The 5,621-nt window shown below is 39.1% G+C and overlaps 1 long non-coding RNA gene across 2 annotated transcripts; it reads right to left on the bottom strand.

Moving 5' to 3' along the window:
• Positions 1-650: 650 nt before the first annotated feature.
• Positions 651-4,814, bottom strand: LOC124667070. Of its 2 annotated transcripts, none has more exons than XR_006991146.1 (3): positions 4,594-4,814; positions 3,425-4,110; positions 651-3,031 (listed from the first exon to the last, which is right to left on the bottom strand). It is a non-coding gene; the product is annotated as an uncharacterized LOC124667070 (long non-coding RNA). The 2 variants fall into 2 exon arrangements; XR_006991147.1 differs by having other exon boundaries at positions 651-3,569; positions 4,040-4,110.
• Positions 4,815-5,621: the final 807 nt, after the last annotated feature.

Here is a 5,621-nt window from a genome sequence, read left to right as displayed (position 1 = left end):
ACAAATCATGTTAAAACAGTACTTATTTCTAGTTGGGCTGTGACTTCAGCCCATTAATATAACAGGAGGTAAATTTGTTATTTTTATTTTTTGAGATCTGTCAAAGTTTTGATCAAGTTTTCTTCCGTAGCATTGCAGATATATATTGTATCTACGTGCTAAATTATTTTCAGATTTTTTCTGTAATTTTTTTCATGTAATTTATACTTTGGGTGCATAGGTTTCACCAAATGGATGGGTGCATAGGATACGTTCTCCAGAGTGACGGACTTGTCTCCACTGGATCTGCAGTCATGGACAGTGTGTTTGTTGCCTGCACAACGCCAGCCTCCTCCTGTTGGAGCTAACCCAAGCAGCTCAAGTATTAATATTGTGTAAAATTAGGATTTTGTAACTTCTATATAGTTCTTCTAACTATTGGAAGATCTAACATGAAATTTCTATATTGATACTTTGTGCAAGTCTTCAACAATGTGCTTCAAACTAAACCGAGTACCAAATTTCAATATTGTATTATTGCACTTTGGATTTGGTCTACATGGCAGCTCAACATGTTAAATAATTAACAAATGTTATCGGAAAAACCATCGGATGCCGAAAGATAAGCCTTAAATAACACATGTTAACAACAATTCCATATATCTCGTTGCAGTATAACCAAGAACCCTGTGGTGCAAACAAGCTGCAATACCAAGGACCCAAAACGGGTTTTCTGGTATCAGGCCCAATATACTCAACATATTTTCCTTCACATCTATGTACTCACACGACCTTCCATGAGATGTCTTTATTATTTGCACTTTCTGAACTTCTATGTCAGCACTCTGACAAGCATACCCTATGATGCACATTGCTTGTTCACCATCCATGGCTAGAACAAACTGGGTATACAAACAAATCTTGCATTTTTTGATCGAGTACTCCAAGGATGCTTAGGTTGTTGGAATATCCCAATACAGGTGGAACAATTTTTGTTAGTCAGCAAGAAGATTTGTCTGAACCACTTCCCCATCGCCATTAGTCAGGATATTTGTCTGAACCATTAGGAAGAATTAGGTTCCCATAAACAGCAGTCAAGATATCTTTTCTAAACTATCTTTGTCCAAAATCAGCAACATATTATGAATGTACATTATTCCACATCAAAACACTCCATTTAGCATAGTTAAATACGAATGACTAACACAATGGTTGTTCAGGCTAGAGTAATTGATCATTAGGACCATCGAACACTTCCCATGTTTTATAAGGTTCACGCTAAGCATGGTAGACAACAAGTAACCAACTCTCATAGATCATGCAAGAAACAAATAACCAACTCTCATAGACAACAAGTAACACAATGATTATGTCAAGGCTCTAGCTCTAGATCTAGTTTGACTAAAAGATTCATCCCGTGAAGCAATGGTGTTCTTTCCCTATAACCGAATCTTAACTTGGAGGGCATAGCAAAACTTAAAAGCAACTGAGGTTCAAGGTATTTACTCTGCTACTCCATGTAGCTCAATTTATTGCCAAGAATTCAAAATATGACTCCTGATAATATGTGTTTGCATGAAAGAGGATGCACAGGAAACAACACTATAATCTATAAGAGTACAAAGGACTCATGGTTGATGTTCCAAACTAAATTAAGCTTCTAGTGTTCCAAACTGAATTACTGTATCTGAAAGAAGCTATGGTAGGTTCTGTGATCACTGAATTAATCTTCTAGTGGTGCAATAATATATGATTTGCAGTATCATTAGTTGTAAGTCACTTGTCGCTGGTGAAAATGAAAGAGGACAGAGGACACTACGATCACAGGTGAAGCAAGTTGGTTGAGGCGGAAAAAGTGATGCCGTAATATGCATTATACAATCCAAAAACGATGAATTTTGCATATACTGCATGGGATACTGCATAATGATACTCCACGGGATACATCATAATGATACTGCATGGGAAGGCTATAATCTGAAACTTAGTGACACAGCACATGGTGTAATAGCAAAACAAGATTTCATAAAATAAGTAGCATGAACCGGAGAAATTGCTGAAACAAATAAAGTGAGGAGTAACAGGGGTATTGTGTTTATACATTCATAAAATTCATTAAACATGGGACTCAAATAATACGTGACAAATTCACATGCTTTAATATTAATATAATTTCAATCAGGCACGACCAAGAAATGACATGTATCCAGCGACATCAAGGCGGGCATCAATGAAAAATGTTGAGGAACATAGACATACCAGAGGAGCTTTCATACCGCGGCGGTAGTGCCACCCAGACCAGTCGGCGGCGAGCAGGCACAGTCGACCAGCACCACAACAGAGTGCCGCAATTAGATTATGCATATCGTGGACAAAAGCAGGGAATATAAGTCGGATGGCCTAATTAACAACCAAATCAAGTTGTTCTCGCCATGAAAAAAAACCTTCCCACTCAAGGAGTTGTAGGTGGTATGGTCCGAGAAACTATCTTTGGTAAATACATGTTATATCTCAGCTCTAAACTAATCTTCACAAAATAGAAGGTTCAGAACTTCTCCGCTGTATTATAACATGGGGTTAGAGTGGGTAATTAATATATGCATGGTTAGGGACGTAAACAAAAAAGAGTGCTACTTGTGAATATTTACAGAAAATAATATTATACTGTACGGAAGCAAATAACTACATGGACATATAAAATGCAAAAACACTCCACTTATCTATATGTAAGTCACATTTTATTAAATGTTGGAACTCTTTATTTCATCAGGTGATCTTTAGCTAGCCATCAGGTATCATGTACCATACATGATTATGGATCCAGCTGCTTTGCTTGCACGATAGATGGAATCACATGGCTAGCTCTTGACTTTGAATGAGGCTCCTTTTCTACAAAGGAAATCGATCTAGTCTTTTGGTCGTGTTAGATGACTGAAAGTATGAAATAAGATTCATGATGTTCGGCGCCTCATGTAATTGCCGACGAAATCTCTCCACTTATTGCATGTTGAAATAACCAGCCAGACATCCCTCCGTACGTTTTGATCAGCACCTGCGGCATGAGGGTCAAGAGATGAGGGAAAAGTTAGTTTGTGGTACACTGACACCTCGTCTTGTCTCCGATTTATGTTAGTCCATATAATCACCATCAAAAAACTCTGCTTGAACCATACTAACGATGTGTGCTCATGAAAATAACTGAGAAAAGAAATTTACAAAATCAGAATTTATCTTTTTGTTTGGTTCATTTGGATAGATATATTGTAGATATGATAATTAGGTTAAAGAAATAGATGCACTATAAAACAGAGTACTAAAATCATCATACACCACAAATCATCTAGCATTCCCTATTTAGCATCTTTTGCCACCAATCCATAGATAAGTGTTATTACTGAAAATGGTACACATGATATAGCTAGCCACCATAAGATCATTGGTATACTTGTAGTGCAGAGACGGCTTGGGGTGCATCTTCTCGATGTCAAGGATGACAGGAAACTCAGAAGGCTGATAGTCCACTTCTTGCTTGGTCCATTAGGCAATACTTGTAGCAATACCAACATCTTTCAGAAAGTAGATACAGTAACCTGACAACAACAGTAGGATGCCTAGTAAGCTTCATTATGAGCATCTACCATAAAGTAGATACAGTAGCCTGACAACAGTAGGATGCCTAGCAAGCTTCATTGTGGGCATCTCTCTTTTGATCTGCTTAAAACAATCATCTAAGATTACATCCATTAGGCAGAAAATGACACTTGCCCAATTAACTTGTGCAGTTGCACACCACAAAGGCAGTATTGCTTTACCAAAGAATAGGCAGTACATATAATATTGTTCAAGCCATACTGTCTACCTTAATTTGGCTATATTTTGTGAATCAGCGTACAACATAAACAGAAAATTTAACAATGATTGAAGCACACAAGTGATTTGGTATACATCCATGTTCAAAAGAACCAAAAATTCAAATAAGTTAGATACATATTGCAGTGTACCACCAAAACAACAGATAAATATGAAAGTGAAAAGAACCGGAAATTGAAAGTATGCTAACCAAGGGAAGCATTGGCATGCATATTCCTCTTTGTGTTGCTGATCACACCATGCCCATCAACTCCTTCTATTCTGCGAAAAAGACAAAAATATGATAAGAATAGGTGTGGTGCAGACGGTGGAAGCGGATGATGTGTAAAAATTGTAAGGGTAAGGTGATTGTGGTGTGTTCTAAGTATGATTCTGATAGAAAATATAAAATGAGGGCTATAGAAAAAATTCCTGCAGATAGGAAATTCAGTTTATGATATTACCATACCAAAATAAACAAATACAAGGAACTGAAGCTACAAAGATGAAGTTAGTTTGCTACTTAAGTACCGCAAGAAACCCATAAATATGCACTTGGTTGATTAGTTTACACAAACAGGAGAGAATAGCATGATTTAAAAATAATTGCGATACATCTCAGGTAACTTGCCGAATGTCCTGCAACACCAGCAGCCACACACAAGCAGATTCACATCATAAATTTACAATCCAAAACCTGTAGATTGGAAGGTTATGAGATGCCGGGAAATCGCTGCTCGAGGCAGATGATTGATGTGTTGTTACCTTATTTTATTGTATCTTGCTTGCGTCCAGCGTGGTCTGTGAGAGGCCGGGAAACCACTGCTCAAGGCAGAGCAGGATGTTATCAGCCCTACTCACCACCGTCAAGTCTTGTCCAACCCTATCAGGTCCTTGACGGTGCTCCACGGGGACCTCCAGGGCCTAGTGCTATGGCAATATCTCTAGGCTGTTGAGCAGGTACTCCCACAAGAACTTTGTCAGGAACGACATGTGCCGTTAGGTTGTGTCGCCCACCCTAGCCCACCCAAACTGCACATTCAGTAGTCATAACCAATAGCTTCTTTATTGGAAGAACAAAATGAAAAGAAGAGAACTTTCTGGGCAAAAAATCTGAGGTTACCTTGGGAAGTATCCATGTGTATGACTCCGGAATCTCCATCTAGATCTGGTTCACGCAGTCATGCTTTTGCAGCAGGTCTCTTCGGGCCAACTCCATCAGCCCGAGTTTGGTCACACATCGTGTTGGCAGCCACCACCTCTCCTCGTTAGTAAGGTGCAGACGAGCATATTACTATGTAACCTCCATCTACAACAATCAACAAAATGAGCATCAGGACATGATAATTAATTTTGCAAGACATAAACAACAATATCAGGTACAGTAGTATCTTTTCTCCATCTCCTGAATGTATCAACTGAAGAAAAAGAGCCTAAGTTTCAGAAAATCAATGATATACCAAATAGTATCATAGAAACATTAATCAAAGACATGGGGGTGGCTACCATAGAAAGAGATCCACCCAACACAGGCATCACTGGCGTGGTTGAATTGCATGGTGCAGCTGCAACAAACATGGCGATCATGGCCTTCTGGAAAGACGGTATTCAGTCAACTCGTTCCCTCCCATTGCCTAGAAGCATTCTACTGTGATCTCCAGCCAGTGGAAGCCACCGAGCGCCGTTGGAAGAGAAAAGAAACGCCACAGAGGCATCAACGTCTCCCCCTCCCCCCTTGACATCGGTCACGCACTCATCAATCTCACCCTAGCCATCCTTCTGACACCAAGAGT

This window comes from Lolium rigidum, chromosome 6 (assembly GCF_022539505.1).
Source record: "Lolium rigidum isolate FL_2022 chromosome 6, APGP_CSIRO_Lrig_0.1, whole genome shotgun sequence".
NCBI lineage: Eukaryota > Viridiplantae > Streptophyta > Magnoliopsida > Poales > Poaceae > Lolium > Lolium rigidum.
This window is presented reverse-complemented; position numbering and strand designations above follow the sequence as displayed.